General features: G+C 54.0%; 1 protein-coding gene across 4 annotated transcripts in view; it reads right to left on the bottom strand.

Annotated features, from left to right (window-relative positions):
- Positions 1-25,716, bottom strand: part of KLHL29 (kelch like family member 29) — a 278,870-nt gene that overhangs the window by 174,933 nt on the left and 78,221 nt on the right. The gene's annotated exons all lie outside the window — the stretch shown is intronic.

Raw genomic sequence — 25,716 nt, 5'->3', positions numbered from 1 at the left:
CGAACATTTGTCACTTTCAGCACCAAATATTAATTAAAAAAAAAAAAAGATTTGCTTTTGGATGGAAGACACTTCTGAAATATGCCATAAACGTGTCTGGATGTAAACAGAGCATATTGAACATGACATTCTCTTCCCTCCATGACCTGAAATTGTCCCAAAGAAGACCTATTACTGTCCTGAGCTGTCACTGGCTGAGCTGTCAGGGTTTCTGGAGGCCCCTCCGGCCCCACTTGAGTATCCTCCTCCTCAGGAGCCAGAAAGTCTGGGGCACATAAAGAGGGGACGTGGTGGGTGTGAGGGGAGCTTCTGGGAAGCTTGATCCCCTCTTAGATGAACCGCCTACCAGTGAGCCTCGGAGCCGCACGGCAGTGTCTCAGGAACACACTGTTCTGTTTGTTGGGGCAGAAATATGTTCGACGCTGATGACGCAGGCCGATGAGTGGGCCTCCCTCCCTCCCTCCCTCTATGGCAGAGCCCTCTGCTCAGCAGGCACAGTAGTGTGCAAGAGATCCTGAAATGAGCGCAGAAGGAATTTTGTGGCCGTCCATGGTTCTCCAGGCACTGCCAAGGTCGGAGATCCAGGTGTGCCGCTGTGCAGCAGAGGAGACTTCAGACAAGCTCCAGGTCTGAGCCAGTGGGCTGGGCAACCTCTGAAGGATGTCCCCCCCGGGCCTGGCTACCACAGCAGCACCCTAGCGGCTGCTTCTGGAGCAGAGGAGTTGACTGGGAAGAGGAGTCTGATATAAATGTTCATTTTCTCCATAGGGATGAGGATTATGTGGACGGCTGCATTTGTCCAACAGTATATAACCGGTTGAACTGCACACCTAACATCAAGGCATTTTGTTGGGCAGAAGTGACATTAAACTTTATGTAGACAGGAGCTTCAGGGTGGTCATGGTAAGGAATTCGGGGAAAATGAATTTTGTGATAAAAATGGCAGCAGTTTAAAAATCAGGAGCATTTGTTTTAGTTTCACTATTTTGGCTGCAACTAACAATGCTGCAACATTCTAAAACTTAACAAAACAAAACAGAAAAACCAAACTTTTAAAATGCCTTTGCTGATGTGGGCACGTCAACATGAACATCAAGGATCGGGCTGGATGATGACGGAATTAAACATTTTGTCCTGCAGTTACTCTCAGCGTCCACACTGCAGAGCTGCTTCCACTGCTGTCTTAGAGCAGCCTCGCTCTCCACGCTCAGTGAGGCTGCCTGGGCTGGGTGGCTCGGTGGGTTACAGCGTCGTCTGGCTACACCAAGGTTGTGAGTTTGATCCCCGATCAGGGCACATACCAGAATGGACCAATGAATGCATACATAGGTGGCCCAGCAAATCGAAGCTTCTCTCTCTCTCTTCCCTTCTTCCTCCCTCTCTCTCAAATAGAGAAGTTAATAAAAATTAAAAGGAACTGCCTGTGCTCGTACCACCTCTTTCCCCATAACCAGCCGGCATCACTACGGCGGGTCTCGATGAGGTTCACTGCGACCCCCATCAGCCCGTACTCTTGCCCTGGAGGAGCTCACAGTCCAGCAAGGAACTGCTAGGCCCCAGTCTGGACCAGAAGAGACGCTGGCTCATGTGTCCATACCCGGAAGAGCCGGGGGTTTCTGGCTTGAGTCTGGACTGCCAGCCACCTTGAGTAGCTGTCTCCTGCATCCTGGATCCCTGAGATGACCCGGTTCGTCCCTGCGCCGACGGCCCCAAACTACCAGGAAGCAATTTCAGCTAATCAAGACACTCATCAGCTCTGCAGACGGGGCCACAACTCTCCCAGACAGCACATGCAGGCTGGGAGACGCTCCCACAGACAAGCAGATGCTATTGCCACTTTTGTTCTCATTAAACAGTAGCATAATCATGCTTTATAAAAATATTCCGCTCTTGAAAAGCATGTCAAAGTGCAACCTCATCAACTGAACTCAGAAAAGTTACTTGCTCCGAGTGCGTGATTTGAAATCGGATTAAAAAAGAAATAGCTCCAAGGAGCCGTGGAAGTTGGGGAAAGTAATCAGATTTTAAAACTCTTTTCTAGGAAATAGTTAATTATGCTTCCAAGCTCAAAATAGATTGTTTTTTTTTCTCTAAACCTAGAAATCAACTCCCAAAAGCTTCAAACAGGTTTTTAAATCAGAGAAAATGTGTTAAAAAGTAGTTTCAGAGTCACAGTTGATTGACTGTCACATAAAAATCATGTCGCTGCTGCCAGAATCATGTCTGTTTCCCTGTCTTTCTGGCCTGGGGGCGGGGAGGGAGAGGCTGGTGATGCCCAAGGGGCATCTCTAGGGAGAGAGGACAGAGTTTTTCCCTAACATGGGTCCTGATGTGCTCAAACCACAGACCAGGATCTAATAAAAATGATACCAGCTGGTTTGCAAATTCTTGAGGTTTAAACATAGCGAGTATATACCCAAATAACTGGAAATTATAATAAAGCTTTCTCCACGACTTCCCATCAGTTAGCTGCTTCTTTTTCCCACATCTTTGTTCTAACTATTGAACAGCCCCTGCACTCTTTCCGGACATCGGAAGGCTGCTACTTATCTCAAAGCCCCGGTCAAGTTCCCGCCTCTTCCAGGAAGCCCTCCTCCTGGGCTCGCTGCCTCCTGCACACCAGCACCTGGCGAGACCGTCCCACCCTGTGACCTTCCTCGGTAATTCTGCCTAAGTATCTTGCTCTTCCCTTCCAGGTCCTGATAGGAAGAGTCTCTCCTTTAGGACAGAGATGATGTCACTCACTGTCCCCTGCTGGGGGACAGACAGCATAGGGCCTGTCACACAGTAGGTACCACTAAATATTTGTGGGTTTATGGGGGGTCCCAAATCAATGAGTTACTCCATCAATGCTAAACCCCCCAAAAAGCACTTAAATAAACCATTAAACCTTGTACCCTAGGAAAAGAAAACAAACAAACAAAACACCCTATTCATCCATTTCTACCCTTCTCAGCCAGGGGGGCACGGGCTCTATTTCTACAGAACAGGCCTCGAAGATTAAGGTTTCAGAGTTCTAAGCAGTCCGTGGAGAAAAGATGCGCTGTCAACACAATGAGGTTGCCAAGCTGTTCCCCTCGCCCCTCCACCGTCTCCTAAGAGACCACGCCAGGGGTCTGGGAGAGTCTGGGCTCTAAGTCCTGTTCCACTCGTCAGTCCACTCCAGGTTTGCCTCCTCAGGGGCGGGTGGGAATGGGGACCAGCCTCATTCTCTAGGGGCTGAAGACCTGGGGCTTCAGCCCCTAGAAGGAAGGAAGAGAGGGGCTTCTCTTCCTTCCAGTCCCGACTCACATTCTTCGCACCCCCTCAGTCACCCGGGAGCCAGGACACTTCACCAAACCACGGGAGGTCCAGCCACTGCTTGGGCCTGACAGCTCTGGAACGAGAAAATGCGTATTGTAGACATTCCTAACTTACACCCCGCCTAACTTACGCATTCCGTGGAATGTGTATCAAATCGCCCCCATCGGCCCAATTCCTACAAGTGGTGGCAGCCAGCCCCTCAATTCCGTCCCCAGTCATTCCCAAAAAGGGACAGATGGGGACAATGCTAAACTGTCTATGGAAAAGCCCCACTGCCTTGGGCAGGAGTGAACCCCGAGCAGCTAGAAATCAAAGGGAAAATGGGAACCCAGAGAGGACTGCAGTGGGTATGCCAAAAAAAATCCAAGAAGTAATAAAGCCTCGCAACAGGGTTCCCTCAGACAGCCGGGGCGGGGGCGGGGAGGGGGGGTGGAGAAACTGGCGGAGCAGCAGAGAAGGGCTTTGGGAGAACCTGCAGGGTCCTCTCCTGTCCTGCCAGTCCTCTCGCCCCCAAAGGGGGTGCGCTCAGTCACAGGGACCTCGGCAAGGCCAGCGTCAGCCCTGGCTGAAGTTCAGGGCGACTTCTCCCTGACAGCTCTGCGGGCTCTGCCACTTTAAGGCAGAGAGGAGAACAAAATCAAAGACCTCCCGGGGTCTTAAAAGGCCTGGAGCAGCCTCACCCAGACCCTCCCTCGGGTCTCCGGGGGTCGTGCTGCTAATACTGTGGCTACTAGTCAATGAGGCCATTTCAATTACATTTAATTTAACTTGAATAGGATTAAAAATTCAGTTCCCCGGCCAGTCCCCTGAACCACATGCTCGATGCTCAATGGCAGCAGGCAGCAGAGTGCAGAGAGTATCGCTGCGACTGAGGAGAGTTCTGGGGTGTGGACAGGCCTGGCCAAGGTGGCCCCTGACCTGTCTGAAGTCGCTACTGCAGGCGCCAAGAAAGTGGCGGTGGGCTGGGTGCTGGGTGGAGCAGAACCAGGTTCCCCTTCTGGTCCACTCGCTGCCCCCGCTCACCACTTCCGGACCCCAGCCATCGGGCTTCTCCATGCACGAAGGTCTGGGGCTGCTGCTTTGCAAAGCATGGGGAGGCCCCAGGCAGTGGTCTCTTGCCTGGCTGGGCACCTGCTCTCATCTGCCACATCTACCTGATGTCGTGGTCCCTCGCTGGCGCTCCAGCCTCCAGCCTGCTTGGCCCCGAGGAGGAGATGGAAGCAAGGTGCCTGGGAAAGCAGAGAGGAGGCTGACTGCGGCCCACACCCCCGGCCTCCTGACCCAAAGGGAGACCCTGGCTCACTTTCCAGGTGATGACTTTTATAGGAAAACAAACAGACCAACAACTATCACACCCAGTACTTGCGTTTGGGACCCTGCAGGCTCTCGGTTCCCCTGTCAGTCTGAAAAGTACGGGCAAAGTCTAGTTTGGAAAGTATCCAGCCCTGTACGATGAAAGACAGAGACATTTACTGAAGAAGACACAAGATACAAGAGACATCATACATAGACAATGACGCCTCAGTCCCCCTTCAGAGTAGGCATCGTGGGACCTCACATAGTTCTCTCAGTCGCCATCAGCTGCCCTGTTGTATTTTCCTGAATCTCCCTGTCGTTCCAAAGGTGATTTTAGTTTTGGGAAAAGCCAGAAGTCATGGGGCGCCAAATCTGGGCTGTAGGGAGGCTGAGTCACCTGGGTGATTTGATGTTTCACCAAAAAACTGCACGACATGCAATACATGAGTGGACACATTGTTGTGATGAAGCTGCCAATCACCAGTTGCCCACAGCTGTGGCCTTCTGAATCATCTGAATAGTTTCCACGAAGGAATGTTCAAGCTTAATGTAAAATGCAACATGCAAATCTGTTGCTCTACACTCTCAGTCATTTTGAATGTGACGCCACACAGTACACATGCTCACTCAACGGCATCCACCACCCCCTCTGACTACTACAGTGAAGTTGTCATTGTTCACACATGCACATTCCAGTCCACTCTCCCTGGTTGCCAGGTTACATCGATGTCATCCAAACCACTGTCGTTATACTGACAGTGGCTGGACTTTTCCAGACAGGCCTCATGTAATAAGATCCTACAATTCTGGCCTGCAATCCTGAGTCAACCATTCCTGTCGTCCTCAAACCAGTCTTTGTCCCCTTGGACACTCTCTACTCAGTGCTCTCGTAACACAGGCTTCTCTTGCAGAATGGTTCCATATGGCTGCTCTCCCTGGGTGTCAGTGTGGAGGAGAGGGCCCCAGGCAGCGGCCAGTCCTGGCCACAGTCGTGCTGGCAGCTCAGATCTGGCCGCCTGTCATGCGCATGCACACACCAGCCTCCTCTCTACCCAGCTGGCATTTACACTCTGCGGGTCTCCAGGCTGCATGGTTTTGTAGGAGCCAGTGGGAGATGCTTGGGGGCCTAACAGACCTTCCCTGGCTCCTCCTGGCTTTGTTTCTCTGACATCCTAGGGTACCTTTCCGCGGCTCTGTCTCCCTGGGCCGAGGTGACTTTGGGTCTATTTGCGTTCACCCCGGCGGAGTCATTGTTGCCCTGTATTCCCCCCGGGCTCGGGAGACTGGAATGTTTCCCGGGGGTGGGTGGGACCTGGGGGATCATGCTCACGTGCGCACCGTGTGAGGTGCTCGGTGCCGCCCCACTCCAGGAGACCATCGACTCTCCTGTGTCTTCTGGGGATTCTGAGCCAAGTGAGGGGAGGAGAAATGGAGAGAAAAGAGGAAGGAGAAAGAACCAAATGGACAGTGTGCGCGCTGGAGAAGGGAAACCAGGGGATTGTCAACCAGGAAAAAAGGAGTGATTTCCTTCATGTTTTCAAGGACTGGGCTGACCAAAAATCTGTTTAGTTTGTTCCATAAAGTAAAAGATACATTTTTCATTTCCCCCCATAACTTTATTGATATGGATTTCGAGTGTGTCAGCATCTCCTGTGTGTTATTATGTTGATTATTTTCAACATCTTGATTTGATCACTATCAACTTCAACTGGCCTACCTGACTGTGGAGCACTGTCCAGCAAGAAATCTCCAGCACGAAACTTCGCAAAACATCTTTGATAGGTTCGATCAGTCACAGCACCTTCTGCATACACTGATCTCCATACACTGCGATTTTACGATTTTACCTTTCTTGAAATAATACAGCATAATATGCTGAAAATATTGTGTATTTTCTTCCATCTTGATTATTAAAATGGCTACCCAAGACGTCACCAATTTAGATTTTTTTAAACGCATGCTGATATGACAGCTGTCACAAGATAGTCTAACAAAATTATTTCGAATGACGTTAACAACTAAGCGCTATTCCAGCCATCTTATGGAAAAAAACTAAATGGTGTTTTTGGCCAGCCCAATACCTTGCAGTTGCCATGTGTGGGGACTGAAACAAAATCAGAAGTTTTGTACCCAGAGAAAGAGCCCCGTCAGGTGGAGATGGCCGTGACAGGACGTGAAGTCTTTCCAAAAGGGGTCCTAGTTTTATTTCCTTTTGCTTCTCCTCCTGGGAGAAACTCATGACTCTTACGTGGCGGCAAAACTATCACACAACCACCACCTGACGCTTCCCGATATGTGGAGCTGATCTCACGTGCTTTCGACCGGAACGCGGTATTTCCGACAATCACAATTCTTCTTGATGCCGGAGTGTTTGGAGGGCAAATGTCTCACGTGCCACACTCCCTGACTGGTTTTTAAGGCTTCCCGGGTGTGTGAGGAGTCCGCACAGAAATGCAGGTTGACAACATCTGTGGATGTGGAGCCTGAGCACCTGTGTCCGCTAAACCAACTTCCTCCCCACACAGCCACAGGTGCCACGGGGAGAAGGAGACATGCCAGGAACATTCGCCAAGCAGAGAACTCCTGTCTTGTCAGCCTCCCTGAGTGTCACAGGGCTGCTCTGGCCACTCCTGCTGGGTGGGAGGCCCCCAAGGCCTCGCTTCTGGGACCGGCCCCTCTGCAGGGCGGAGGTGCTGCTGTTGCCGCCTGGGGGGCTCCCTGGGAGATGGTCCTTGTCTTCCAGATGACAGGAAGCTGGGGGAGGGGACAGATGTCTGGGCCAGTGCTCTGCCTTCGGACCTCTTTTCAAATTTAAGGCACATTGAAAAGAATTGAGCAAAAACAATAGGTAATTCCAACAGCCTGGCACTAGTCTCGTTCTCAAGTTCAGAGGTAGGATCACGTGTGTTCATTTTATTGTCAAGTTATGCAACTTATCAAAATGTTGCATGTGTTATTTCAAATACATCTTGTTCCCTCAGACATCGTAGATGGTACCCAGGAATGCCCAATGTCTCAGGATGCAAAACCGAATTTCTGAGATCCGTCTGGCTCCAGGAACCGTGCTGTCAAACAGTCTTCTCAGGCAAGGTGCAGCTCTCTTTGGAATCAAGCGTGGCTCTCACTAGCCCTCTGAGGGGCACAGGCAGCCAGGGGACAGGTAAGTCACTTGAGGTCATGCCGTGGGTGACCGGCTGCAGCCTGGGCTCCGGGAGTAGTGGGCCAGCCAATGAGGCAATAGCTCCAGGATTTGGTTTATAAGTAAAAACAAGCAGAACAGCTGGTGTTGAGTCTGGTGCTAGGATTAGTCTGCAACGCTAATCACAAGAAGTGGAAAAAATCAGGAGGTCCTGCCTGCCAAGCAGGTTTCCGAACGCACGCGTGCGCTGCAGTCGCGGCAGGATTAGTTCTCCCGGCGCCAGCAAGGCCGGTGCCTGCAGCCACGAGCCAGACCCTGCCACAGGCGAGAAGGGCTGGCATCCTGCTGGGGGTGCAGGCACAGAGGTGACAGTGTGTGGCACGGGCCAGGCCTCCCAAGCTCCTCTGTGATGTCCCAGGGAGAAGCTGGGACTGGTGGGCGGTGGGAGAGAATGTCCCCCATCCCAGTGGACGCAGTAGAACTGAACCTCACACTTGCGGCCACCCAGGGCAGAAGGTAATGAGCACCCTCCAGGTTGAAGTGAGATGATGCTCTGGACATACACAAAAACCAGGGGGAAAAGTCTCGACGTCAGAAGACACGGCCCTCAAATGCCTCCGCGGCAACACTGTCACCTGCCCCTGGACCAGGTGGCACAATGACGCAGACCAACCTGCCACCTTCTCCACTGCCTGCAGGGCTCCCTACCCCCTGCCAGATGCCACTCCAGCTACAGGCTTCTGGGGGCCCCGCGCCTCTTGATATACTTTCCTTTAAAATGGGCTTTCCTTCCAACAGGGGAGCTGAGGCAGCACTGAAGCCCCAGGTGCTTGGGGCTGAGGACGAATGAGGAAGGAGACATTAGCCCCCCACATTGAAAGGAGCCCTGGCTGGTGTGGCTCAGTGGATTGAGTGCTGGTCTGTGAACCAAAAGGGTTGCTTGTTTGATTCCCAGTCAGAACATGTGCCTGGGTTGTGGGCCAGGTCCTCAGTGGGGGTGGGGGGGTACCTGAGAGGCAACCACACACTGATGTTTCTCTCCCTCTCTTTCTCTCTAAAATCAATCAATCAACCAATCAATCAATCATTGAAAAGACAATGAAAGGAGAACTCCGAACCTACTATGGACCGATTGTGTCGGGCCTGCCAAAATTCACGATGAATCCCTAACCCTCGATGTAACTGTATTTGTAGATAGAAAGCGGATGAGCCTAATTAAGGTTAAACGGGGTCCTAAGGGTGGGGCCCTGACCCAGTAGGATGAGTGTCCTGATGAGAAGAGGCCCTGGAGAGCACTCACCTGCTCTCCCTCCCTCCCTCCTCCCCCACTCGGGGAACACAGCAGGAAGGCAGCTCTCGGGAAGTCAGGACGACAGCTCCCCCCAGAACACAGTTCTGCCCACCCTGGACTTGCAGCCTCCACAGCTGAGAAGTGAAATGGCTGTTGTTCAAGGGACCCGGTCTGGGGTGTATCCTTACGGCAGCCGGAGCTGACTAGGACAAACTAACTTTATACAGACTAAAGCAAGGCCTGCAAGACACGCAGGACAGAAGGACACCCTGATGGCAATGGGGTGTGGCAAGAAGACAGAAGGACCACGAGTAGTGGGCAGAGGACCAAAAAGTGGAAGAGGAAAGTAGGTCCCCCCAGGTCACCAGAATCCATCCTGGACGAGACTGGCAGCCGGGTGATCCTCAGCTTCAGAGCCATGACGAGGGGTCGCCCACGCCATTGCCAGGGTCTCAGGCCAAAACAAGCCGTATTCCCAGAAGCCTCTCTTCGGGGAGGACTCAGCAGACCGCACCGAAGCCCCTCCCGTCTCGCAGCTTGGAAGCCCCATGGACATTTGTGACAGAACGCATCTCTACTGCGTGGCCTGGGCTGGTTTTTTTGGCTCGGACTCCACAGAGGTGAAAAGAAGGACCCGGGCTGTGGCCTGCCTGCTCCCCAGCAGCTTCTGTTAGGGTCCCAGGAGGGCACTTTCGTGGAGGGGGTGCTGGGGCACATGTTCCCCAATGTTCTTCCTGCCTCTGGCAGCAGCCCTGAACCCCCACTTCAGGGCTGCTGCTTGCTTCTCCAAAATGTAAACCTTTTCACAAGACATTCAATTTCCTTTGTTGCTATTCGGTTGCCATAGTCAATTAAAACCTATCAATGCCCCTGAATGAATGTGTGCTTGGTGAAGAAGGAGCCGCAGTGCAATCTCTCGACATGATCTCTATTACCTTATGTTACTTTAATAGCAAGAGCAATAGTTTGTTATTAATGGAATTAAGCAATTTAGTTCGAGCTTCCCAGAGGTCTTATAAGACAACTATTATAATTTGTATTCTCAGATTTTCTATTGAGTAGATGCCATGTGTTTTACATTACTTGCTAATATTTCGAGAGATAGCAGTAGTATATTTAATATCTAGCATTGTTTAACGATTCTAAGCCTCTTTCAAGGTAGGTAAGTGCTGCTGGAATTCCGAGCAGTCGAAAAGTCTGCATTGAACAAATAATGATCTGGAGTCTTATTCAGCCCGATTTCAATTTGTACTTTCCTGTCGCCATCCATCCCTCCTCAAGATTTGATCCAAGTGTGTTTTCCACTTTTCTCAACAAAAACAGCCTCCTGTCCCCACGGAGAAGATCAGAAAACAACGTACATTCTTCAGGTGACCTCACAGACACACACGTGTGTACAAGCACACGCGTGTGCATGCACATACCCATCGCCACTCATGACAATTCGGCAATCTGAATAGAGTCATATTTAATGAGAGATTTAAAAAAAGCTTTTTTTGATGGTTGCAAAACCTGTTTTTAGAAGAAATAAATGTATTCACTGCATTATGAAACAGCTTGAGAAAACAAGATCTTACAATGTACACCATCTCTGTATTTAAATAGTTTCATTTCTATTCATGAGCTCCCTGATTAGATACATGGAAAATATCAGTAAAATATGAATAATTCTGACAAATTAATAGCCGATTTTTTTTTAAGAATGAAAATATGTGTAAGCATCTCATCTTCATTAGATGAAGCTGCTATCAGGGGTGCATTCAAATCGCGGCCTGCCTGGCCACCGCACAAATCCCTCTTAAACAGAAAGAAAGGAAAGAAAAGGCCGAGGCGAGGGCGCAGCTGAGCCAGCGAGGCCAGTGGGAAAGGGCGGTGCTGTTTGCCAGGACAGGGTGGGGCAGTCACCCCGCTGGCCGAGCTCGGGGCGTTTTGCACTTCACACCATTCCTGGGTGGTAGGCAGGGCACAGATGACAGAGCCGTGGCCTTTCAGAGCAGAAAAGACCCCAGAAGTCATCTCACGTAGCTGCTCCTTACAACTTAGACTGTGCCTTATGTTGCAGGCGAGGGAGAGAGTGAAGTGACTGGCCCAAGAAAATACACCCCCAGTGGAGAGAGGGGGGGACTCAGGCTCTGGCCTCGGGGCTCAGAGTCCAGTGCCTTTTCTAAGGGCTGCGTGAAAACCGAATTGCACCCATCAGACGCTTGAAGGCTGCAGGTGTGCCAGAGCCTGCGGTGGGCAGTGGTGGGGGGTGACGGTGAATGAACACAGTCCCTGTCTTTGAGGAGCTGAGACCCGATGGGAGAGTGAACACAGCCAGCAGGACGGGTGTGGCGGGAAGAGGCCAGGAAGGAGCCTTGGCTGTGAGTGAGGACGACTGGCCAGCAACCCAGCTCCATCACTTCCTCGCCCTGTGACCAGGGGCCTCCACCGACACGTCTGTGGAAATGGCAATTTCGACAGCTGCTGAGGGTCTGCTGGACCAAGTCAATAATTCTGACTTGGCTGGATTACTGCAAAGCACTCAGAAGTAGTTGTTGTGATGAGGGTTCTCTGGCTTCCCTACAGACAGCCCTCTCACACCAGCTCCTGCTAAAGCGAGGAGTCATAGGAGCCCAGCTGACGCCACAGACGGGCAGAAACGAGAAGAGCTTCGGGGACCAGCCACCGTGAGCTCTGCCTCTTGCCCAGGGTTCTCCTTCTCCAGGGACATTGTCTCCCTTTGTCTTTCTTTCCCAGTCAGCTGCCTTTGAGACTCCACCTCCTTATGCAGAGAGCCCAGGATAAGTGCCCTTGTCTTGCGTGTGTATTACTATTTGGCCCCAAATGGAACTCACTCTGGTTCCCTGAGCTCCTATTCCAGAGGAGGGAGGTCCTGTTCGTCTCGCTAACGGATGGGTCTTAAAGTCAGGACCCATCCATCCTGTACGCTGGGGCTGGAAGACAGAGAAAAGGCTTTCAAACCACTAGGACAGGGATGCAAGAGGCAGCGCCAGGGAGCTGTCTGCTTGGTGGTGACAGTGACGTGACTGACACCTCCCGCCTGCCCTTCCTAAGGAAAGCTGGAGGCCACGTAGGACCCTGCCACCACTTTCTTGCAGGATCCCAGCCTCACCTCCATCTGTTCACGACTAAGCAGGCGCAGAGGCGAGGAGGAACTTGTGCTGAAACCCCCCGCCCATGTGACCCCGTACTAAAGGCCTGTCCTGCTGAGCCCGGGGTTGCCAAAACGGCAGAACTGGGGCTGAAGTGGCTCACGCACCCACTGGCCCAGAGGTGGGCAGAGCTCTTAAGAAGTAGAGGGAGGGTGAGACACTTTCTGGGCCATCAGGGGGTCCTCGGTCCCACTAGGGGCAGTGGGCGTCCACAGAGCACAGGGGAAAGCAGCTGGTCTCCCCAGGGGCCAGAGCCCCTGCGGCCTCTTGATCAAAAGGGCAGCCATTCTCATACCAGAGTCTAATAATGTGAAGGAAGCAGGGGTAGGGTGCCGCCCGGCTTCCTAGACTGGCCCCTGGCCTAGGCCCCGACTGCCCTCCCCACCCTCTGGAGGCTCCCTGACCCTGCTGCTGGCATGGGGGGCCCCATCCATTTAACTAGCCTTGGGGGGGTGCATAAGCCAGCATTAATATTGAATGGCTGCCACTCTGTTTAGTTTTACAAGCCCCAACTTCCCATAAATCCAAGTCAGAAACAATCATCTTTTATGGAAGATATTTAATGGCAATTCCATTATTTAAATCCAATCAATGCTTTTTTTTTTGTTTCTTTGTGTTGAAGCCAAGTAGTTTAGAGGGGGCTCCTGGCCAAACAGTGGAAACAAACACTCAGAGGCCGGGGCTCACATCTCGGAACTCCAGCGAGATAACTGCTTAGGAAAAAGGGATTCGGTTTCTGTCCATTTTTCCTACAGAGCAGGAGGGTTTTGATTCCACTGGCCCGGTAAACAGAAGGATGCTCCCCCGTCTTCGGTGCGCCTGGCCTGGGTGCTGTCAGGCACGCTCGGCGACACTGGTTCGTACACCCAGAGCTCCGCTGTGGTCTACTGTTTTCCAATCAAATTAAAACAAAATCCGCCCCCCCCCCCAAAACCCAACTCTTCCAGGAACTGGCTTTGATGGCCTACACAATAGATAATGTTAAGCAGGAACGAGAGGGAGTTATTGTTCCCAGAAGTGACAAGGCACAAGAACAAGACAGAAACCGACAGGTCCAGGAGATCAAGTGGCCAACAGACCCCACCCCCCAAATGTGCGGGCGAATGAAGGCAGGACGGCGTGAAACCCTTGTACCATCTGCTGAGGCAAGCCGGGAAGAATCCGCTCAGACACTGGGACGAAGGGGAATATGAGGAAAAGAACTATTTTTTCAAACCCAAACGCGGGACCTGGAGTGGGTGAGAATCCTGCCGGTGTCTGTCTGAAGGGTCCCTCTTTCACCTCCCCGCAGATGTGCCGAACGCCCCACTCCGCCCTGCAGGAGACAGTGTGGATGTCACCTCCCCCAGGGAGCTCCCCGGCGCCCCGGCCGACGTCCCTCCTGGCTCCTCCCTGAGTGGCGATCTAACCACACGCCCCTCTCCCTGCTGCGTCTCCTCCCTTCATCCAGGGGCCACCTCAGTGTCGCACCCACTGAGGGGGCTCCGCCCCCTCCAAAGCACCTCTGCCTAGAGCCTGTGTCCTGTGCTAATAGGAAAGCCGTTCTCTGGAGGCCTTAGCAGGTGGGGCTTCGACAGGACAGGCTTCTGAGAAGGCTTTAGCTCGGCAGCAGGGACGAAGGACTTCTGACTCCCCTTGCTGTCGGAGGCAGCTGGGGACTAGCTGCTCTCCCTTCCACTCAGAAACAAAACAAGGGAAAATGGGCTTAAATTGCAGCAAGGGAGATTTAGGTCAGATAGCAGAAAAGCCTGCAGGAGCCACCGGAATGGGGACTCGGGGCTGATGGAATTTCCCTCCCTGGAGACCTCTGGGAGCAGCTTTCGAAGTGGGGCTGATGTGTCCCCAGGGCGGACTGCAGGCCTCCCTGTCCAACATCACTTAATAGCCCCATGGCAGCCCTCGCTGGGAGCAGGAGGGCAAATCATGGGGGGGCTGTCGGAGATTGTGTCTTCTATCTGTCACAGCCCAGGGAGAGCCCGTGCTCTCTGCCTCAGGACAAAGGCCCATTTCTCTCCGTCTTGAAGACCCCCCTCTCCAGATGACAGTTTTGCTCGCTGTCAATCACCCTCAACCTGGCTAGCACAGACAGTCACGGCCCAGGGGCTTCCTCGAATCTGTGCAGAGGCACTGGGGGCCTCAGGGTGCAGCTGCCAGACAGACAGAAAGTAGGAGCCCATGAAACAAAGTCCTGGACACCAGGGGTTGTGCACCCCCTACCCCCAACTTTTGGGGATAAGCAAGAGGTAGAGCTTCTCACATGAGTCAGCAGAGGCCCCAGACAATTCCAGTGGGAGGCCAAGGTCAGAGGCGCAGCCACACCTGGGGGCCAATCTGAGCCCCACCTGTAGCTAACAGAGAGGACTTTCTACACACGGCTTCATGGAGGCAGCCGCCCCTGCGCCGTTTCCTGCTCCTCTCTCCTGCTTTTCGTTTGTGTTGTCTTCCCTGAGTCCTTTGGAGTCACAGCTTTCCTTTCTGGAAATCAGTGAGGAGAAAACAAACAGAAGACAGTCTTCCCGCTTTTCCCAGGCTGGGCCCTGGGCACAGCTCCTGCCCCTGTGGGGCCTTGCAGGGGACAGGGTGGGAGACCCCGTGCCCATCCCCGTGCCCTGGGGTGGGGGCCCCTCCCTGTTCTGGGAACCCTGTGATGGGGGATTGCAGCCACTTCTGCCAGGAGCTCTGCAAGGCCCGGGAAACAGGCTCAGTCAGCTCACAGCATCTGTGTGCCCACACGGGACTGGGGTAAAGAGGGGCCTGATGGGGGTGGCGTCCCTCTGCCCAGGACGGTGGCCGTGCCATCCCTGTCTGCTTTCCTTGGTCCGGAAGACTTGGCCCCACACCGAACAACAGGCTGAGGTCATTGCACGAGGGCAGGAGCTGCCCAGGGTGGAATCTTTCTCCATTTCTGGAAGCAAAGGGGTTCAGGAAGGTGTCTGGAGATGCGTGTCCATCCCTGTGGGTGCCTGACCAGCAAGCAGGGCAGGAGCAGTGCTTCTTGGGATAAGGATAGGAGGAGGTTCCCGCTGTTTGGACCTATCGCAGAGGCAGCAAGGCGAACCCTGCCCTTGGCCTTTGTGTCTGCTAGTCCTGACCTGGAGACCGCAGTAGGACAGGTCAGAAGGATAAAAGGTGCCGCTCCTCGAGGTGGTGCCTGCAGTTATTAATAAACGAGCGTGCCTGGAAACCACCGCGGCTTCCGCCACCACGAGGCCTGGCCACAGAGGTTTGAGCTGTGTTCCAGATGTGGGACGATTACAGGGCCCAGCATCCAGCCGCTCTGTGTTCCTTGCAGCTCATGAAGGAGGGATGGCGCTGGTTGCTGAGAAGTGTGACCAAAGCACTGTGAGAGTCAAGGCCTCCATGAGGCTGGTTGTATGTGTGCTGGTGATGTGACTCTACTTTGGAGAATCCAAGAGCGGAAACTCTCAACAGTGACAGATACCCCTGCAGGGGCTCCCTCCCTGACTGGGAGCCTCTGGGCAGGTCTTTGGAACGGTCCTACAGGCATAGGGTGTGTTGCTGGCCTTACTGAGGGTGGGGGGGGCCAGTATGGGTGGGAGAGGAGTCTGTCTTGGCAGAGCTGAGCCAACCAAAAGGCCAACTCATTCCTCCCAAGTCCATGCCATCTGGGCCAAAGCTCTTTCTCTGTGTTGGAGCTGTTTATGGAGTGTGACCAGAACGCTGCCCTGGGTCCCCTGGTCAGGAGAAGGGCACCAGGCTGTGGGAAGATGTCATGTTCAGATACAATGTCCTGAAGACACCCTCTCCCCTGCACCCTGGGTTTGGCCTCCCTAACAAGTCTAACCACCCCGCCAACTGGCTGAGCAGCCCGTGAAGCCAGGGTCCACGGCCTCTATGAAATGCCACCCGGTCCCTCCCTTGGTGAGGGAGGCTGGAGAGGAAACTCAGGCCTCCAGGACCCCCAGTGTGGGCTGGAGGGTACAGGTCACAGGAAACGAGGCCAGACAAGTGACTGAGAGGTTAAAGCTCATAGAGGGAGGTGGTGGGACATGCTGGTTTAGAGTGACAGCTCTCAGGGCCCATGAAACTGAATCCCAGCCCCAAGGCTGGCTGACCTTGGGTCAGACCTTGACCTCTGCACCTCACGATACTTCTCTGCAAAGGGGGACAATAAAAGTCCCGCCTTCCTGGAGGGACAACAATGATTGTTGTCATTCCAGAGATTAAATCCTCTCTGATTCTGGGGAGGGCTTCCAAGAGGCCGGCCCCAGCCGGCTCTTCAGTTTGGGCCGGCACCACAGGTGGGAGGGACCACATCATCCCACTGCCAGCGGCCAGCCGAGCCTCATGCTAAATGGATTATTGTTTATTGGCGGCTTATCCCATCTCTCGGGTTATGAATTATTTACTAGATAATGACTTCATAATTGTTAATGACAGATGCCCTAAGGACATGCTGACATACCTTCTGAAGCCGCAGTGCTAATTGTGGCAAAGTCCCAGAAGCCCCCAGGTGGCCACAGCCAGAGAGTCATTCCTAAGAACAGAGACTGACTGGCCCTTGGACCTCAATCGTGAATCTAAGCCCCTGCGATAAAGATGAAGACAGTAAACCCTGAGATCGAAAGAGGGATGGGGATGAGCTTCCAGGTCCCACAGCCAGCGTCTCTGATGTCATCCATCAGAGATGTGACATCATCCATCCACATCCAGCGTCTGGGTTTCGGCTGCTGGAGAAGTGCCCTGCTGACCGCATGGACTCAGCAGGCAAAGGCTGCAGCACCACTGCCTGGCATGGGGTGGGTGGGGAGGGGGCCTACGGCCCCCCAACACCCTCCTTGAAGGTGCATGTGGCCTTGAAGAGAGTATAAATTCAAGTCCACGGCTCAGCCGGAGTCCTAGCCCCTCATGATGATAACAGCAAACCCTTGTCTAGGACTCGGTTTCAAACACGATTCCCCACACTGTATTCAGTGAACTCATTTAATCCTGATGAATCCCACGGGAGGTAGGTCTCACTATGATCCCTGTTTCGCAGATGAGGAAACTGAGGCACAAGGAGTCTCAATAACCATCTGGAAGTTGTGTGGCTGGTGAGGGGCAGGGTTGGGAGCAGGACACAGGTAGTCTGGTTTCACCAGCTGTGCCCTTGGTCGCTCTGTGACGCTGCTCGAATGAATGTGTCCTGAATGAATGAACACGAATGCCTTGTGGCCCCTGTGACTATGGGACACCTGTTTCCAAGTGTGGCTTAAACGTGAGATTGAGCATATTGAGACCCTGGGCTGGCCAGCAGGGCCCAGGGCGGCCTGTCTCTCTCCTGGACTGTGAACTGTGCCTTGAACTGCAGAAAGGAGAGCCCTGGCCGGGGGGCCTTGGAAGGACAGAGTCAGTGCGTTGCCCTCCCTGCCCCACAGTGGGCAGCTGTAAGCCGTTCTGAAAGGTATGGCTGGCCCAGGTGAGACAGGTTAAACAAGATGCTTCCAAGTAAAGCACAGGTGCTAACGCTCATCCTATAAACATTCGAGAGCCTTCTTTCTGCCAAGCTTTGGGGAGGGATCCGTGACTGAGATACAGCCCCTGTCCTTGGGGGACTCCCAGCTGTCCCCCAAAGTGGATTAGAGAAGCGCCAGGTGCCAGGTAGAGGGTTTTGTGACAGAAGGGAAGTGGAGGGGCTGAGGGACCAGGAGCACGGCTAGGGGCCACGAGAGCTGACTTTTTCTGTTACCAGCTCCTGTTCCGGGTCGAGTGCATGCTCCGCTCTGCAGAGAGCTCTCCCCCCACAGAGCTCCCAGTGGTCGGTGATGCGCCTTGAGCACACTGGACAGTGAAAGGACTGCATGTGACCCAAGAAGACCCAAATGGGTGCTGGGGAGAGTAACGGTGACAGGAGCTCCGGGGAGAGAGAACCCCCACGGGTGGGTGCCTGGGGACGCTTTGCCAGGACATGGGAGGGGACGGGAGAGGCTGTTCCCAGGCTTCGAAGGGCGGTGCAAGCACACGAGCAGGGTCAGTCAGGAGCACAGGGATCTGTGTGGATGGGAACGAGGCTGTGTGTGTGTGCACACACTGGGGGTGGGGGGTCACAGGAGGCGCGTTTGGCTAGCTGGTTCGGGGTTGGATTTACTGTATGCGATACATAAAGTCGGTGGTGCAGCTCGGTGCGCATCCGTGCAGGACAGCAAAACACTCGCAGTGCATCTCAGAAAGCCTTGAACTGGCGCTAAATAAATAATCACACTGCTTATTTCGGGATGCAGAGGGAGGGAAGAGGCCTCCCCTCGAGCTAATGGGAGGGCGTGGCTGGCTGGCTGGCGGGGACTGCCCAGAGCACATCTGTGAGCACCGGTCCACGAGGGGACCCTGGACAGACCGCCTCGGTGTCCTGACTCCCATTTCCCACTTTCAGCACTGGTCTCTGTGCCTAGAGAAGGGTGGGGGGCAGGTTGATTGTTACCTCCTGTTGCTGTTACTAGGTTACTTTGTAAGAGCAGAAATATGCTTTTGAATGATTTTTTTGTTGTTGTCGGTGCTACCTTACACACCAGATGCTTTTATCTAAATAAGTTGCTACAAATCAAAAGGAGAGCAGGGAGGGTTGCTAAGCTGCGGCTGTCTCACGCAGGCCGGCTCCAGTGCCGGGAGCTCCAGTGCCGGGAACCGAGGCTCTGGCCTCCCCACTCTTCCAGCATCCCCCTTGCTCACGAGTGAGAGTGAAACACACAGCGGCAGCTGTCATTCATGCGCCTCTGCGTGCCCCGGGTGGGTGCCTGAGCTCAGTGAGAGGACGTCACCTGCCTGGGGAATTCTGTTCCTGCTCAAGTTGGTACAGGCGGGTGACGCCCCTCGTCTGGCTGCCCCATGGTCTTCAGGCCTCCTGGGTCACGGCGGGTGGAAGGCAGGTCAACCCAGTTGTGACTCTTTCAATTTTCTTCCTGGGTGGGGCTGGGATGACACAGAGGCCCAGAGGATGGTCACTTGGTACTTACTGGGCTTGACACATAGTAGGTGCTCAATAACATTTGTGGAAGAAAGGCATATGATTGACACATACTAAGGGTGCTTCAGGCTTCCAGTCAAGGGCTGGCAGTTGACGTGCAGGCAGGAGGTGCGTCCAGATAAGGAAACAGGTAACGAGGACTCTAGTTCCCATCCTGGTTTGAGTGGTCTTGTGACCTTGGCCCAGACAGTGACCTTCTCTGGGCCTCAGATTGCTGCTTGATATAATACATGGCAATAATCATCCTTCTGGGGTGCCCCCTGAACCAAGTACAGAGAATTATGTGGAAACACTTGGCAAACTAAAAGCACTAGGTCACAGGAGGAAAAGTAAGTCCTATGATCTTGGCCTTGGCCATTCTAACAAAATCAGGGGTGGGGCAGTGACTGCCAGGGGTGTCCAACCTTTTGGCGTCTCTGGACCACACTGGAAGAAGAAGAGTTGTCTTGGGCCACACATTAAATACACCCAATCTCATAATGTTTTAGCTAAATTTACGGTTTTGTGTTGGGCCGCATTCGCTGCCATCCTGGGGGGTGTGTGCAGCCCACGGGCGCAGGTTGGACACCCCTGGCCAGATCATGAGGCTGCCAAGGATTCTCTGAGCTCTGCTCTCTTTTTACACCTCCAACCTTTGCACAAGCTGCTCTCATTGCCCGGAACTTACCTCGCACCGCCCCCCACCCCCAGACTCCAATTTCCAGCTTCAAGTCGTCTCCTCTTAGAAGCCTGTGGTTCTGACCAAGCCAAGAAGTGAGCACCCTTGTCCCCTCAGTGGGAGTTCTGAGTCAGGGACCTTTGTCTCCTGTGGTCACTGCTGGGTCCCCAGTGCCTAGAATGATGCCTGGCATAGGGTAGCTGTTCCAGAAATATTTGTTGGGTGGATACGTCGTTCTCCACAGCACTTTGTGTAAATTGGTTTTGTTGTATTTATCACATCTCATAAGGATGCATTTACTTGCCGGTGTCCCCACTGGTCTACTAGCTCCCTGGGGACAGGGCTTTTTGTCTGACCTTGCTGGACCCCGAAACTAGAACAATATACACTGTGGCTGAAGAAATGAAGGACTGTATGGTAGGTCTTCCTCCCACATCAGCCCAGTTACTCCTGGCACTATCTGTCATGTTGCAAGAAAGAGAAAATGTAAGCTTACAAGCTCTTTGGAGCGACCTGTGACTATATGAGAGCATCGAAAGGGGCCAGTTGCCCACAGACCTCAGCACCTCTGCACACTGGGCAGATGTATGCACGGTGCTTTCCCTGAGCAGGACTCGGACAGGACCCCTGCTAGCTCCTTAGGCATTTTCTGTGCAAACTAGAAAGAGGCATCCCTCACTCTGAGCACTCCCAGTACAGACAAAGCTTGCAGAGTGCAGGCAGACTGGGGTCACCCCAGGCCCCCCTGCCAGGTGCACTGCTGCAGACACAGACTCACACCTGTCCTACAGCCCCGGCTGCTGGGACAGGTGCAATGTAAAGGAGACAGGTTACTTGGGAAATCAAACTTGGCCACAAAAATAAACTCTGAGGTTTGCAGATAAGCTATTTCTAGCAAAGGTGCCAAATGAGGTTTTGCAGCTCCAGTGAGATGCCGTGTGAGCCCCACCCCAGCCCCGTCAGCCCAAGGGAACTGCCCTGTGTGTGCTGTTCCTGAACCCCTTTGCTTCCAGAAATGGAGAAAGATTCCACCCTGGGCAGCTCCTGCCCTCGTGCAATGACCTCAGCCTGTTGTTCGGTGTGGGGCCAAGTCTTCCGGACCGAGGAAAGCAGACAGGGATGGCACCGCCACTGTCCTGGGCAGAGGGACGCCACCCCCATCAGGCCCCTCTTTACCCCAGTCCCGTGTGGGCACACAGATGCTGTGAGCTGACTGAGCCTGTTTCCTGGGCCTTGCAGAGCTCCTGGCAGAAGTGGCTGCAATCCCCCGTCACAGGGTTCCCAGAACAGGGAGGGGCCCTCACCCAGGGCACGGGGGTGGGCACGGGGTCTCCCACCCTGTCCCCTGCAAGGCCCCACAGGGGCAGGAGCTGTGCCCAGGGCCCTGCCTGGGAAAAGCGGGAAGACTGTCTTCTGTTTGTTTTCTCCTCGCTGATTTCCAGAAAGGAAAGCTGTGACTCCAAAGGACTCAGGGAAGACAACACAAAGGAAAAGCAGGAGAAGGAGCAGGAAATGGCGCAGGGGCGGCTGCCTCCATGAAGCCGTGCGTAGAAAGTCCTCTCTGTTAGCTACAGGTGGGGCTCAGACTGGCCCCCAGGTGTGGCCGTGCCTCTGACCTTGGCCTCCCTTTGGAACTGTGTGGGCAGCTTGGCTAAATTACCAGCGTCTGGGTCCCGTCTGGAGACTGATCTGTGGTGAAGCCTGGATCTCAGGACTTTCAAAGGCCCCTCGGTGACTCTGACATGCGGCCAGGGCGGAGAGGCCAGGCGGCATTGGATCTGTCACAACGTGATCCGACACGACACTGTGACAGTGGCTCTGAGAAGAGCGCATCTGTGCTTATATCGGAGGCCCTTCTCCCAAGGGTCCCAGCGAAGGGGTCTCTGCCATGACAGACATTACTGGCCACAGATCCCTAAGTGTGGGCACATCGATGTGATCTACAGGGAAACCAGATCTTCCAACAGCCCATCGGGCCCCGGCTTCAGCATTTTGAGGAGGGGTGGGGTGAACGGGGGTGGCAGTGTGACGTAGCCGAATACCCAGCTTTTGGATGGCTTGATTCAGAGGGCAGATTTTAGAGTATCTGAGAGAGCAAATAGCTACACACTATCCAGAATTTTGTTTCGCAGAAGCTCCCTAATTTCCATCCCAATTCCTCACAGCTTAGAGTCCAGGGATTTGCTAATGCCCCTCAGCTGAGAGCGGTGGTGGAGTTTTTTTTGATACACGGATGCCCCCCCTCACAAGAACAATTCAATGAGCAGCTCAGGGAGGGGTGGGGAATGGGCGTCTGCATTTTCAAAGCTCTCCAGGTGATTCCAGAAGGTCGAGCTCTGCTGGCCCAGGGAGCGCTACCCTCCCTCAGAGACCCGCCAATCCCGTCCTGGGAGCGAGGACTTCTAAATATCAGGCTGAGGAGACTGAGGTACAAAAGGCTGTATGGGGTTTGCCCTGAGTGCACGTGGATTTGGGGTGAGAGTCCAGGGGCCTGCCCCCCAGTCAAAGGTCCCACCCACTGCACTGCCCGAGATGCCACTCTGTCCCGTGGACTGTGAACTGCACATCACCTGATCTCAGGATGTGGAGATAAAAGGATGGCTCTTGTCCTCAAGCTCACGGTCCTGGAAACAAGGTGAAGACTCTAAAGCAAAAGAGATACCGCTTTGCAGCCAAGGGAGGGTGTGGACTAGGGTGTCCCAATGACTGCATCAGAGGGAGCAAGAGGGTCCTGGCTTTGGCCAGGCTGAGTTCAAGAACTGACTCGGTGGGGTAACTGATCCCCAGGACTCAGCTGAAGAAGTCGGGGCCTCAGGACAGCAGTGCCCTCTCAGGGCCGAGCCGCCGGGGCAGCTGAGAGGGAGCGCTGAGAGGTGGCGGAGGCAAACCTGGGAGCAAAGCCACCTACATTTACCGACGGAGGGGCCAGAGGGATGGGGTGATGCAGCCCACCTCAGCCAAGGGGGAGAGGGACTCCGTTTCTCTATGAAGCCAACCAGGTTGTCCGTTTGCTGGTCCTGAGGTGGACAGGAAAGGCCGGAGGTCTGAGGGCAATGGGAAAGGTGGGGAACAGCTGCAGGGACCGGGCAGAGGATGGACCAGGAAGGCACAGAGGATACCTGGGCAGGGCTGAGGGTTGGGCTGAGGCTCCTGAGCCCGCTGGCATGGTCGGGAGAGGCAACAAGGACAAAGGACAAGAGGATGACAGAGTGTATGTGTTGGCAGTAGCTGCACGGAAATGTCTGCCCACAGGTCCGTCCTTGGTGGGGGAACCACAGAGGCCAAAGTGGGATGGATGCAAGAGAAAAGGGGGGAGGGGAGACTGCAGCCAATGAAGCAATGCTGTCTGGAGTGATGGAGGAGGAAGGAAAGGGCAGGGAATGTGGTCATGGAGGGCACCTCAGGGCAGCTTTGCGGGGTGAGGCTGCCACGAGTGCGGAAGTCCCAGGCACAGCATGCGGTATTCTCTAGCGGGACAGTTCTAGGTCTCCTTAGCTCTGGAGACATTTGCAAAGTGCCCCCAGGGTGCAGGACTCGCAGTGGGGACAATGCTGAGACAGTCGCAGGGATGGAGTCTGGAGATGACAACAGGGTGCTCCTTAGCACGGATGGGGACCAGCATTGTCCCTTCATCACCTCCAACACCTGGGTTAATGCCATTCCTGGCTCAGCCTCAGGTTCTGCACAACCCAGGTCCTCAGCTGCACCTCCTCTCAGCCCCAGCCCAGCCAGGGTCACCCATTGCATGCAGGTGTCAGCTGTCGCTCCTGTTAGCTGGTTCTGGTATCATACCCTCCGGCACGTGGGTGATTTTCATCAAATCACTGACGTATGGGGAGCAGCTCTCCATGTCTGCATTCTGGAGCAAGATGCTCACAGAGCCCTGTGATCTGGCCCAGTTTCCACAGGAAAATGATAGCTGGGGTCACGGTGGCTCGTGGAGCCTTCCTATCTTCTTGAGAATCATTGGGAAGAAATGCAACCCAGCACCAGGCCACATGCTGCGGACCTCCTTGGAACGGTGGCGGCTGTGAGCACAGCGATGTATTCACCGAAAGCCCTGGCAGGTGCTGGGCAGGAGTGGCGGAGGGGAGAATAAGGAGATAGTTCAGATAGGATTCCATCCTCTGGGCACTGGCCACGTGGTAAGAAAGACCTACAGCGATTCAGGTGGGGACACCAGTCTGGGGGCTGCAGAGAGGGGAAGCCATATGAGGTGTGTCCTGCCAGGTAGGCCCCATCCCTCCACCACCCAATAACACATGCATCTCAAAGGCTGGGATGAACAAGAGACACGTGCACCTGTCACCTGCATCAGTGGCCGAGGATGGAAGGCCCGAAGTAAGAATGATCAAACCTATTGCTTGCATTCTCTGTCCCTTTCACCCCCTGCCACGCTTACAGTGCATGCAACTCGAAGGCCTGTCCTAGGAAAGCCGATTTCTGCGCAGACCATCTCCTGAATCTTTCCCCAGATTCCAAGCCTGCCCCTGCCCCCTCTTGGAGCTAGGAACCCCGTGGCCACCAAATCCAGGCTCGGCTGTCCAGTTTTCCAGCTCTCCTCCAACCCGACAGTCTCAGAAGCAACCAGGACAGCTGTCCAGCTGGCCCATAGTGCCATTAGGTGTGTGCCAACAGCCCACAGATTCCAAGGTCTGAAACCCATGTGCCCCTGCTGGCTGCCCCCTCTGGGCTCCTGGGTGATGGCAGCAGGCTGCATTGCACAGGGGGTGTTTCTTCCATCTCCACAGCCGATCCAGGCCCAGCCCGGAGCCTCCTCTTGCTTCCTTCTGAAAAACCATGGCTACCTACACCCCCCAGATACGTTTTCTTGTCTCCGTGCAAGGGCTCTGGGAGTGGAGGGCCAGCCCCAACCTTACTGTCTCTGAGCCTAAAGAAAGCTCTCTGGCCAGCAGAGAGTTTGGATATGGCAGGAACCTTGTTGGCCTGCCGCTCTGGCCCCTGCTGCAGGAGGAAGCTGGACAAAAGGCCGGCATGGCCCCAGGCGGAGGCCAAGAGGCTCCTGGTTGGAGGGCACCAGGGTCTGTGGTGCTGAGAACGCAGCAGACCTGGGGCCCCCGTGGCCCATGCTTGCCCAGCACCAGGCCTCCCGTGTTAAGCGGAGGTGGCTTTGGCTCATGGGTTTCAAACAATTCAAGTGCCGTGGAGCCATGCTGGCCTGGACCAGCTCAGGCCCAGCTGTCTCAATCCCGGTGTCCAGACCCCCACCTGCCCCCTCTCATTCCAGGCCCAGCCCCCTGACCTCGGGCAAAGGCAAAGGGGTGAGTGCTGGCAACTCCAGCCCCAGGCTCCCAGCTTCTGCTGGCATACTCCTGGCCTGTGGTTGCCTGTGAGAGGGGCCTGTAGCTTCTTTCCCGTCGGATTTCTGCCCTCTCGAGGTAGGCCCTGCCCCCAACTCTCCCGGCTTCACGATCTGGGTTTGAGAATCCCCGATCAACACTTCAGGCCAGACTTCTAGAAATTTAATCCAAGAAAGCCATCGAATGACTATGCAAAGCTATACGCACAACAATGTTTGTGATGGTGTTACATACAGGAGTGAAAAATTGCAGACAAACTAATGGCCATCTTTAGGGCACTAGTTAAGTAAACCATGCAGATTATTATACATATATATGTGTAGAATATATACATATACACATGTATACATATATACACACACACATATATATGAAGCCTTGAAAATGCTATAGATTTGTATTTACTGACACAAAGAGGTACCAGTGACATAACACACGTGAAAACATGTCACCCAGCAGCACACATAGTGTGACTGCATTTGTGTGTGCGTGTGTGTGCGCGCACAGGAAAAAAAGCCCAGAAAGAGACACTAAAATACTTATTTGTCAGGATTGTAATAATTCATATAATGTTAAGTGCTGTCTTTAAAAT

The sequence above is a fragment of the Artibeus jamaicensis genome, unplaced genomic scaffold (assembly GCF_021234435.1).
Source record: "Artibeus jamaicensis isolate MK-2021 breed Jamaican fruit bat unplaced genomic scaffold, CSHL_Jam_final contig_465, whole genome shotgun sequence".
Taxonomy (NCBI): Eukaryota; Metazoa; Chordata; class Mammalia; order Chiroptera; family Phyllostomidae; genus Artibeus; species Artibeus jamaicensis.
This window is presented reverse-complemented; position numbering and strand designations above follow the sequence as displayed.